General features: G+C 46.5%; 1 protein-coding gene across 1 annotated transcript in view; it reads right to left on the bottom strand.

Moving 5' to 3' along the window:
- Positions 1-12,535, bottom strand: part of DMTN (dematin actin binding protein) — a 474,403-nt gene that overhangs the window by 25,758 nt on the left and 436,110 nt on the right. The window lies entirely within an intron of this gene.

Here is a 12,535-nt window from a genome sequence, read left to right as displayed (position 1 = left end):
GAGAGAGAGAGAGAGAGAGAGAGAGAGAGACATAGAGAGAGAGAGAGAGAGAGAGAGAGACATAGAGAGAGAGAGAGAGAGAGAGAGAGAGAGAGAGAGAGAGAGACACAGAGAGAGAGAGAGAGAGAGAGAGAGAGAGAGAGAGAGAGAGAGAGAGAGAGAGAGAGAGAGAGAGAGAGACGAACGAAAGTGGGAGTGAACACATGGATGTTTAGGAACAGAAAGAAGAGCATGAGCTTGAGAGCAGAGATCACACGGTGGTATAGAGAGAACCCAGCAAGGAGAGATGGGGGGCGGGGGAGGGGGCAAGGCCATGGATAGACTTCCAGGCGATGCAATGAAAGTGAAAAAGAAGATGGGAATCAAAGGGCAACTAGTAGAGGGAGGCCAGAGAAGAGAAATAGAACCACGAGGATAAAGTCCAAAGAGAACGCGTACAGCGTTATCTGGTTGGCCAAGACCGACCAGGGAGGGGCGTTGGATAGCAATAAAGAGGAGAGAACATGAATGCAGAGATTAAGAGTTTGGCAACGTGAAAGGAAAAAAAAGAACAAGCTTTACAAATAGTATATGGCTGTAAATGCCAGGAACGGGCAGTGTAAGAGATATGAAGGAAGGAGGAAAGCATGGGATCAAAGATGATACCAGATTACTTGGCAGTAAATAATTACTTACATGTGGAGATATATGAAATATACTTGACATAATCTTTTATTTGAAGTATTAAGGTCTTCTTACCACATATCGCTGTTCACCCTGTTACCCTCCAAACTACTCTGCCCTGATAGCATAGCAGTGGCGCCACGGCCACATGAGCCAAAGAGAGCCTAAGGGAACCCCTCTCCTGCCCAGATTAGTAGCCCAATTAAACCAAACACTAAAACACCAGGGAAAGCTCCGGACAACCTTTGACAATTAAATAGCGAGCAGCGGACCAGTGTTTTTTATTGGCTTATGTTGCTTGAACCTTTGGTCGAGTGGCATACACTTGGCAAATAAGGCTGCAATATATTACAATATCGAGTGAGAGAGTTAAGAGTACAAGATTAAGAATACTTATTATTTCAGATCCCTGTGAGGTGCCACACAAGCTTTGTGACACATACTCATGCTACATTAGAGAAGTGGTCCAGCGGAATCCCCGATGCAGCAGGACCGGAAGCCGTTCTACAGCATTAGAAGCAGCAATGCGATGCAGCAGGACCGGAAGCCGTTCTACAGCATTAGAAGCAGCGATTCGATGCAGAAGGACTGGAAGCCGTTCTCCAGCATTAGAAGCAGCGATGCGATGCAGCAGGACCGGAAGCCGTTCTACAGCATTAGAAGCAGCAATGCGATGCAGCAGGACCCATGGACCGGAAGCCGTTCTACAGCATTAGAAGCAGCAATGCGATGCAGCAGGACTGGAAGCCGTTCTACAGCATTAGAAGCAGCAATGCGATGCAGCAGGACCGGAAGCCGTTCTACAGCATTAGAAGCAGCGATTCGATGCAGAAGGACTGGAAGCCGTTCTCCAGCATTAGAAGCAGCGATGCGATGCAGCAGGACCGGAAGCCGTTCTACAGCATTAGAAGCAGCAATGCGATGCAGCAGGACCCATGGACCGGAAGCCGTTCTACAGCATTAGAAGCAGCAATGCGATGCAGCAGGACTGGAAGCCGTTCTACAGCATTAGAAGCAGCAATGCGATGCAGCAGGACCGGAAGCCGTTCTACAGCATTAGAAGCAGCGATTCGATGCAGAAGGACTGGAAGCCGTTCTCCAGCATTAGAAGCAGCGATGCGATGCAGCAGGACCGGAAGCCGTTCTACAGCATTAGAAGCAGCAATACGATGCAGCAGGACCCATGGACCGGAAGCCGTTCTACAGCATTAGAAGCAGCAATGCGATGCAGAAGGACTGGAAGCCGTTCTCCAGCATTAGAAGCAGCAATGCGATGCAGCAGGACCGGAAGCCATTCTACAGCATTAGAAGCAGCGATGCGATGCAGAAGGACTGGAAGCCGTTCTCCAGCATTAGAAGCAGCGATGCGATGCAGCAGGACTGGAAGCCGTTCTACAGCATTAGAAGCAGCGATGTGATGCAGCAGAACCGGAAGCCGTTCTACAGCATTAGAAGCAGCGATGCGATGCAGCAGGACCGGAAGCCGTTCTACAGCATTAGAAGCAGCAATGCGATGCAGCAGGACCGGAAGCCGTTCTACAGCATTAGAAGCAGCAATGCGAATCAGAGACCGGAAGCCATTCTACAGCATTAGAAGCAGCAATGCAATGCAGCAGGACCGGAAGCCGTTCTACAGCATTAGAAGCAGCAATGCGATGCAGCAGGACCCATGGACCGGAAGCCGTTCTACAGCATTAGAAGCAGCAATGCGATGCAGCAGGACCGGAAGCCTTTCTACAACAGTAGAAGCAGCAATGCGATGCAGCAGGACCGGAAGTCGTTCTACAGCATTAGAAGCAGCAATGTGATGCAGCAGGACCGGAAGCCTTTCTACAGGACCGGAAGCCTTTCTACAGCATTAGAAGCAGCAATGCGATGCAGCAGGACCGGAAGCCGTTCTACAGCATTAGAAGCAGCGATGCGATGCAGCAGGACCGGAAGCCGTTCTACAGCATTAGAAGCTGCGATGCGATCCAGCAGGAACGGAAGCCGTTCTGTAGCATTAGAAGCAGCGATGCAATGCAGCAGGACCGGAAGCCGTTCTACAGCATTAGAAGCAGCAATGCGATGCAGCAGGACACGAAGCCTTTCTACAGCATTAGAAGCAGCGATGCGATGCAGAAGGACTGGAAGCCGTTCTACAGCATTAGAAGCAGCGATGTGATGCAGCAGAACTGGAAGCCGTTCTACAGCATTAGAAGCAGCGATGTGATGCAGCAGGACCGGAAGACGTTCTACAGCATTAGAAGCAGCGATGCGATGCAGCAGGACCGGAAGCCGTTCTACAGCATTAGAAGCAGTAATGCAAATCAGAGACCGGAAGCCATTCTACAGCATTAGAAGCAGCAATGCGATGCAGCAGGACCGGAAGCCGTTCTACAGCATTAGAAGCAGCAATGCGATGCAGCAGGACCCATGGACCGGAAGCCGTTCTACAGCATTAGAAGCAGCAATGCGATGCAGAAGGACTGGAAGCCGTTCTCCAGCATTAGAAGCAGCAATGCGATGCAGCAGGACCGGAAGCCGTTCTACAGCATTAGAAGCAGCGATGCGATGCAGCAGGACCGGAAGCCGTTCTACAGCATTAGAAGCAGCAATGCGAATCAGAGACCGGAAGCCATTCTACAGCATTAGAAGCAGCAATGCGATGCAGCAGGACCGGAAGCCGTTCTACAGCATTAGAAGCAGCAATGCGATACAGCAGGACCCATGGACCGGAAGCCGTTCTACAGCATTAGAAGCAGCAATGCGATGCAGCAGGACCGGAAGCCTTTCTACAACATTAGAAGCAGCAATGCGATGCAGCAGGACCGGAAGTCGTTCTACAGCATTAGAAGCAGCAATGTGATGCAGCAGGACCGGAAGCCTTTCTACAGGACCGGAAGCCTTTCTACAGCATTAGAAGCAGCAATGCGATGCAGCAGGACCGGAAGCCGTTCTACAGCATTAGAAGCAGTGATGCGATGCAGCAGGACCAGAAGCCGTTCTACAGCATTAGAAGCTGCGATGCGATCCAGCAGGAACGGAAGCCGTTCTGTAGCATTAGAAGCAGCGATGCAATGCAGCAGGACCGGAAGCCGTTCTACAGCATTAGAAGCAGCAATGCGATGCAGCAGGACAGGAAGCCTTTCTACAGCATTAGAAGCAGCGATGCGATGCAGAAGGACTGGAAGCCGTTCTACAGCATTAGAAGCAGCGATGTGATGCAGCAGAACCGGAAGCCGTTCTACAGCATTAGAAGCAGCGATGTGATGCAGCAGGACCGGAAGCCGTTCTACAGCATTAGAAGCAGCGATGCGATGCAGCAGGACCGGAAGCCGTTCTACAGCATTAGAAGCAGCAATGCGAATCAGAGACCGGAAGCCATTCTACAGCATTAGAAGCAGCAATGCGATGCAGCAGGACCGAAAGCCGTTCTACAGCATTAGAAGCAGCAATGCGATGCAGCAGGACCCATGGACAGGAAGCCGTTCTACAGCATTAGAAGCAGCAATGCGATGCAGAAGGACTGGAAGCCGTTCTCCAGCATTAGAAGCAGCAATGCGATGCAGCAGGACCGGAAGCCGGTCTACAGCATTAGAAGCAGCGATGCGATGCAGAAGGACTGGAAGCCGTTCTCCAGCATTAGAAGCAGCGATGCGATGCAGCAGGACTGGAAGCCGTTCTACAGCATTAGAAGCAGCGATGTGATGCAGCAGAACCGGAAGCCGTTCTACAGCATTAGAAGCAGCGATGCGATGCAGCAGGACCGGAAGCCGTTCTACAGCATTAGAAGCAGCAATGCGAATCAGAGACCGGAAGCCATTCTACAGCATTAGAAGCAGCAATGCGATGCAGCAGGACCGGAAGCTGTTCTACAGCATTAGAAGCAGCAATGCGATGCAGCAGGACCCATGGACCGGAAGCCGTTCTACATCATTAGAAGCAGCAATGCGATGCAGCAGGACCGGAAGCCTTTCTACAACATTAGAAGCAGCAATGCGATGCAGCAGGACCGGAAGTCGTTCTACAGCATTAGAAGCAGCAATGTGATGCAGCAGGACCGGAAGCCTTTCTACAGGACCGAAAGCCTTTCTACAGCATTAGAAGCAGCAATGCGATGCAGCAGGACCGGAAGCCGTTCTACAGCATTAGAAGCAGTGATGCGATGCAGCAGGACCAGAAGCCGTTCTACAGCATTAGAAGCTGCGATGCGATCCAGCAGGAACGGAAGCCATTCTGTAGCATTAGAAGCAGCGATGCAATGCAGCAGGACCGGAAGCCGTTCTACAGCATTAGAAGCAGCAATGCGATGCAGCAGGACAGGAAGCCTTCCTACAGCATTAGAAGCAGCAATGCGATGCAGCAGGACCGGAAGCCGTTCTACAGCATTAGAAGCAGCAATGCGATGCAGCAGGACCCACGGACCGGAAGCCGTTCTACAGCATTAGAAGCAGCAATGCTATGCAGCAGGACCGGAAGCCTTTCTACAGCATTAGAAGCAGCAATGCGATGCAGCAGGACCAGAAGCCGTTCTACAGCATTCAAAGCAGCAATGTGATGCAGCAGGACCGGAAGCCTTTCTACAGGACCGGAAGCCTTTCTACAGCATTAGTAGCAGCAATGCGATGCAGCAGGACCGGAAGCCGTTCTACAGCATTAGAAGCAGCAATGCGATGCTGCAGGACTGGAAGCCTATCTACAGCATTAGAAGCAGCAATGCGATGCAGCTGGACCGGAAGCGGTTCTACAGCATTAGAAGCAGCAATGTGATGCAGCAGGACTGGAAGCCATTCTACAGCATTCGAAGCAGCAATGCGATGCAGCAGGACCGGAAGCCGTACTACAGCATTAGAAGCAGCAATGCGATGCAGCAGGACCGGAAGCTATTCTACAGCATTAGAAGCAGCAATGCGATGCAGCAGGACAGGAAGCCTTTCTACAGCATTAGAAGCAGCAATGCGATGCAGCAGGACCGGAAGCCTTTCTACAGCATTAGAAGCAGCAATGCGATGCAGCAGGACCGGAAGCCGTTCTACAGCATTGGAAGCAGCAATGCGATGCAGCAGAACCGGAAGCCGTTCTACAGCATTAGAAGCAGCAATGCGATGCAGCAGGACCGGAAGCTATTCTACAGCATTAGAAGCAGCAATGCGATGCAGCAGGACAGGAAGCCTTTCTACAGCATTAGAAGCAGCAATGCGATGCAGCAGGACCGGAAGCCTTTCTACAGCATTAGAAGCAGCAATGCGATGCAGCAGGACCGGAAGCCGTTCTACAGCATTGGAAGCAGCAATGCGATGCAGCAGAACCGGAAGCCGTTCTACAGCATTAGAAGCAGCAATGCGATGCAGCAGGACCGGAAGCCGTTCTACAGCATTAGAAGAAGGAATGCGATGCAGCAGGACCGGAGGCCGTTCTACAGCATTGGAAGCAGCAATGCGATGCAGCAGAACCGGAAGCCGTTCCACAGCATTAGAAGCAGCAATGTGATGCAGCAGGACCGGAAGCCTTTCTACAGGACCGAAAGCCTTTCTACAGCATTAGAAGCAGCAATGCGATGCAGCAGGACCGGAAGCCGTTCTACAGCATTAGAAGCAGTGATGCGATGCAGCAGGACCAGAAGCCGTTCTACAGCATTAGAAGCTGCGATGCGATCCAGCAGGAACGGAAGCCATTCTGTAGCATTAGAAGCAGCGATGCAATGCAGCAGGACCGGAAGCCGTTCTACAGCATTAGAAGCAGCAATGCGATGCAGCAGGACAGGAAGCCTTCCTACAGCATTAGAAGCAGCAATGCGATGCAGCAGGACCGGAAGCCGTTCTACAGCATTAGAAGCAGCAATGCGATGCAGCAGGACCCACGGACCGGAAGCCGTTCTACAGCATTAGAAGCAGCAATGCTATGCAGCAGGACCGGAAGCCTTTCTACAGCATTAGAAGCAGCAATGCGATGCAGCAGGACCAGAAGCCGTTCTACAGCATTCAAAGCAGCAATGTGATGCAGCAGGACCGGAAGCCTTTCTACAGGACCGGAAGCCTTTCTACAGCATTAGAAGCAGCAATGCGGTGCAGCAGGACCGGAAGCCATTCTACAGCATTAGAAGCAGCAATGCGATGCAGCAGGACTGGAAGCCTATCTACAGCATTAGAAGCAGCAATGCGATGCAGCTGGACCGGAAGCGGTTCTACAGCATTAGAAGCAGCAATGTGATGCAGCAGGACTGGAAGCCATTCTACAGCATTCGAAGCAGCAATGCGATGCAGCAGGACCGGAAGCCGTACTACAGCATTAGAAGCAGCAATGCGATGCAGCAGGACCGGAAGCTATTCTACAGCATTAGAAGCAGCAATGCGATGCAGCAGGACAGGAAGCCTTTCTACAGCATTAGAAGCAGCAATGCGATGCAGCAGGACCGGAAGCCTTTCTACAGCATTAGAAGCAGCAATGCGATGCAGCAGGACCGGAAGCCGTTCTACAGCATTGGAAGCAGCAATGCGATGCAGCAGAACCGGAAGCCGTTCTACAGCATTAGAAGCAGCAATGCGATGCAGCAGGACCGGAAGCTATTCTACAGCATTAGAAGCAGCAATGCGATGCAGCAGGACAGGAAGCCTTTCTACAGCATTAGAAGCAGCAATGCGATGCAGCAGGACCGGAAGCCTTTCTACAGCATTAGAAGCAGCAATGCGATGCAGCAGGACCGGAAGCCGTTCTACAGCATTGGAAGCAGCAATGCGATGCAGCAGAACCGGAAGCCGTTCTACAGCATTAGAAGCAGCAATGCGATGCAGCAGGACCGGAAGCCGTTGTACAGCATTAGAAGAAGGAATGCGATGCAGCAGGACCGGAGGCCGTTCTACAGCATTAGAAGCAGCAATGCGATGCAGCAGGACCGGAAGCCATTCTACAGCATTGGAAGCAGCAATGCGATGCAGCAGGACCGGAGGCCGTTCTACAGCATTAGAAGCAGCAATGCGATGCAGCAGGACCGGAAGCCATTCTACAGCTCTATTGGGTGCTAGGATTCTGGGATAAACATCACTGTCTAACTGAGAATGGAGCCGACTGTGGACATAGAATTTAACAAGATGTGTGTGATGTTGTTTTACCGGAGTATTTTCCATGATTTTGAACAAGGTGATGACATTTCTGTGGGCCTGTTGTTGTTGGCAGTTGCTGGTTCAAGGTAGGTTTTGGTTGTCAGATATTGAACAATAGTTTAAGTGTTCAGAGAATAATCTTTCAAGGAAGTATTGGTTGATGAGTCGTACCCTATAGCGAGCTATGCTCAGAGCAGTGTTTCTGTTTTCTTGGAATGATGTTGATGAACAAGGTACTGTTGCTTCGGTTTGCTTCCGAGTAGGTTACTGCCAAAAGGGATGGCGACTGGGCCAAGGTGAAATACTGCTCCTGGTATTTTGTAGATTGGCCTAAGAAGTTTTGACATATCTCCTACTGTCTCTGCCTTTTAAGGTCTGTCCAAACATAAGTGCTACCCTGTATTACTCAACAGGAACAAGTTTAGAACAGTTATCTTTCCAAAGGTTTCCACGTGACTATATAGAAACATAACAAAATCACATAGATTCATATTTCTGATACTGCATACCAAGCCCACATGTAACAGGTTCTGTGTCATTCCATCGATGGGTGAAATTTCGATGCTTTTTTCAGAGTATTTTTTAATGAAAAAACTCATCGGAATTGTTTATTTTTTATTTTTGGAGGGCCCCCCAAGACCCTATCCCCTATTGTTTTTAACCTATTCCTGACCATCCCACCCCTTATATATACTTTTCCACCCCCCCCCCCCTATATATTTCGGTAAAATGTACCCAGAAAAAACCCATTAGAATTTCACCCATCGATGAAGGAACGCTATAACATGTAGCATTGTTATTGCACATAATGTATTGTAAAATAGCAATGGTTTGTCCCGATAAAGGCTATCTCAACAATACATGTCATCAAACGGAAGCACTGAACAAAAAGCCACGCACACAAAGTGACATGCAGAAAACCCCTGAATGACTTCAGCAACGTACATATAGAAAACGGAATAGGGTTGTCTGCCCGTGAACGTTTTGTTCGTGGGGCCCAAGCAATTTTGGGGGACACATCTGCAGCCAGTGCTCCTCATGTTTGGTATTTTTGTATTCGCCCAAAACGGCAACACCCAATAGATCAAAACGGCCATACAATCGATATAATTGGGTGTTACCAAGAAAACACACCACTTTTGACATTCCTACCATTCATACTGCCTTTATTCACAATACACAAAAGAGAAAAGAGAAAAATTAAATAAGCAACTCTTTAATTTAGTTAGGAAACATTTCATTTTTCATGCGTGTACAGTGAAAGAAAATGCTTTAGTGAATGATTTCAATAGAATAATGTTAAATATGACTGGCATTTTTTGACTAATGAACATGAAATGGTGGTGGCGAACAGCTGCTAGGTAGTGGAGCTGATTATCTGTTTTCTGGGGGGAAACACGAGTTTGGTATTGTGGGAAGGAAGGAAATCACACCAGCACATGTTAATTTGAAAGACAATAGTAGCGGAATAAACCTAGTTTCACGCAGGAAAATGGACCATCAATATGGCACAGGTTAGCATTCAATCAGTAGACCAATATTCCACGGGCCTTTCAATGTTGTTTTGTCTGTACACATAATTTACGGCTGTGTGCATTTCAAAAGGTAATTTTACTCTTGGTTCAAACCATATGCCATTTTAAATTGTAATCATGTAGCTAGATAATAAACAAAGTTTAACCACATGTTTCATGGCAATATGAGCTTTCTCAAGGCATTTCAATTTAGAAAATCAATAAGACAGCTAACCAAAGAAGCAGAGGACATAAAATAATCAATATCATTATTTACGGGGTCACACAAGAACACAAGAGCGAACGTTCTGAATAGTAACAACCTCTTCTCAATCTGTTCCCTTAGCAGTCACTCCATACTGGAGAAAACTTGACAGGAAAGGTAGGAGAGAAGACTGCTGAGAAATTGGTAAAAACACAACTTATTACCTACAAGCATGTATTACAACACTATAATCGGCTTCATAGGATGTAGCTAATACCTGGTAGAATATACCGTTATTACCCGGCACGGCCTGCCATCAGCCACAGTGTCCATTAAAAGGTTGAGGCAGCGAACATATGTTTTCTGAATATCCAACTTTAAAGTGAAATGCTAATTGATTGGTTATTTTTCAAGAGATACCTAAGAGAATATTTGTAGTAAGACCTATGTATAGATGGACAATTGTGAATGTATACTGATGCTTTTATGCATTGTAGTACCTTTGTATGCACATTTGCACTTTATTAGTGGACACTTTAATACTTGGAACTTTATTGAAGATCTCATGAAAGTATCTATTTTCATAAGTTATCTTGCTCCTCACACATTCTGTAGCCTTTTTTTTAAAGATACATTTTCTACATAGAGATAATGACATTTCTATAGTATTGTTATAACGCTATGTGTAAATAATATCTTTTGGTATGTTTCCGATCCTAATATCAGATCTGTTGTAAAATATTTCTATATGCTATACAACTATATATAGTATGATTCTCTATAGAGAATACTGGTATTCTCTGTAGAGCCCAGTATTATGGAATTATGATAATAGTTTTACATAAGAAATCACCATGCCAAGATGGCTCTTCTTTTAGTCTCTCAGTAGATGTTGATGATTAGTCACCTTCTCTCTGTCTACTCTCATGTGATCTCTCTTGTAGAAGCTTCTGCATGCATGTAATTTGTTGTGTGCTGCCTATTAAGATAGTAAAAGGACTATCATGAATAGACATTAAGGGTTCACACTCAGTTTGATACATTAGCAGCCACAGGACTAAACACTATCATCACAAGCTCACTAAGTGGTCATATTATCAACTTTTGTAATTGTTTTCCTAGAGCACCAAGTAATGAAACTTGTTCTCTCTGTTTCTGTTTGTGTGCTCTTTTTCCTCAGTTAGCTATTATACATGTTCACTAAAGGTAAAAGCCTTGAGAAAAAACGTGTTGTCGTGAACATGTGTTGCCAGTTTCTTGTTATCTGTCTATATATATATATATATATATATATATATATATATATATATATACCACTGAATTATTCATAGGACATATGTAAAATAATTTACAAGAAAAACAAATATTGAAAGGCTCCTGCAATGTCAATACTGACTCATGAGATACTACAGGAGCATTTTTCTGTGTAATATGGATTTCTCTGCTAATAAAGTTTTGGCTAAAAGATTAAACATTGTGTATACAGTCTTGGGATTTAGGTGTCTCTATTTCAGTTATTCTATAGCAAACTAGATGAACAAAATGAATTACATTTCGAAATAGAAGATCATAACAGTCCTCAAAAAGTAGATATGGAACAGGTGCACTTTATCTACCTTTATTACAGGAATGTATAGTATTAAAAAGCCATTGTTGCTCCCATTATGGGCGATGGTCATGGTGGCGCCCTGGTAGCCATAGGTATACTGTTGCACTTGCCCAACCTAAGATGGCCACCTGGGTGTCCCACTCCTACAATGCTGTGCTGCCTGTTACAGCTTCCCCGTGGATCTTCATCCTCCTTGTCACGTGATGGGATATAGGCAAGCAGTGCCCGTGTTCCCCTGCGTCGCTACTCCAGTTATAGTCACTTCGTAAGTGCGCTTACTAGGAAGCATTCTTTTGCTACCATTAATTGTATTCCTTCTAAAATACCCTCTGTCATTTGTAGATTAAAATTTGTAGCGGTCACGTCTGCTGCTCCGTGTCATCCTTGGCTGCAGCCCAAATTGAATGATAGTTCAACGCCGCCACATTCGGGAACTTTCTTCCGCGTTCACCGTCTCTGTGAGACACGGTAGGATTCCCTACATTCCATCCTTCTCTGAGGTTCCCATTCTGTGGAACGGATAGTTATACGTCTGCTTACTATTGCAGTTTACTTGAAGCCACTGTCACCATACATCCGGACTTTCCCAGCAATACGAACGTGATTCCTGATCGCAGATCTTCTGTCTTAGATACACGCTATATCAAGTAGGTTGCAAAGATAGATACAACTCAATTTTCAGTATTAGAATTCCTTATATTCATTCTTCCTTCTGTCCTCTTACTCAGTCGTGCCAGGACCACCTGACTACCCAAGAAGAATTCTTTCTACAAGGACAGGTCCATGTTATTACCTCCTTTTTTCTTCTCTACGCTCTTTCTAATATCAGATACTTACCTGTGTCATTTCCACTATTAGACTTCGTGAGGACGTCATCATCAGAAGTTTTCCAGCCCGAATAATCTAGACCTGGGATCAGAGTTGGGAATCCATCGCAGACCAGTGTTCTCTATCCAGCACAAGGTTTTCTACCCCAGAGGGTTTCCCTGGGAGGTTTGTCTTTCTCCATACCTGTTTACCATCAGGCAGAGGGTGACAAGGTTTCCAGGGGGGGGGGGGTTCCTGTCTTCAAGGTCTGGTCATCTGGTAAGGTTAGTGGTTCTCTGCCTATTGATCTTTTAAGTTCATGACAGCCATCAAATCCTATTTTAAGTACGTTACATTTGTAAATGTAATTCCAACATTGTTATTAAGATGCTCTTACAATTTCTTCTAGGACAGTGTGAATGTTGTCACAAATTAGATAATACCTGACAGATTAAGACCTACAAGGACAAGGCTCAGGTAGGCACGTTAGGACCACTGTGGTCATTGCCATATACAAAAAATGAAAGCCGAACAGCGCCATCTTTCATTAAATCAATTACTGACTTTATTCTCATTACTGTTTATCCACCGAGAAAATCTTAATAGTCTAAATATATATTGGTTAAAACCTCTAAATAGTTAGAACAACTCAATC

Source organism: Ambystoma mexicanum, chromosome 10 (assembly GCF_040938575.1).
Source record: "Ambystoma mexicanum isolate Mex_15411 chromosome 10, UKY_AmexF1_1, whole genome shotgun sequence".
NCBI classification, from domain to species: Eukaryota; Metazoa; Chordata; class Amphibia; order Caudata; family Ambystomatidae; genus Ambystoma; species Ambystoma mexicanum.
Note: the sequence above shows the minus strand (reverse complement) of the source record. Positions and strands in the feature narration are given on the sequence as shown.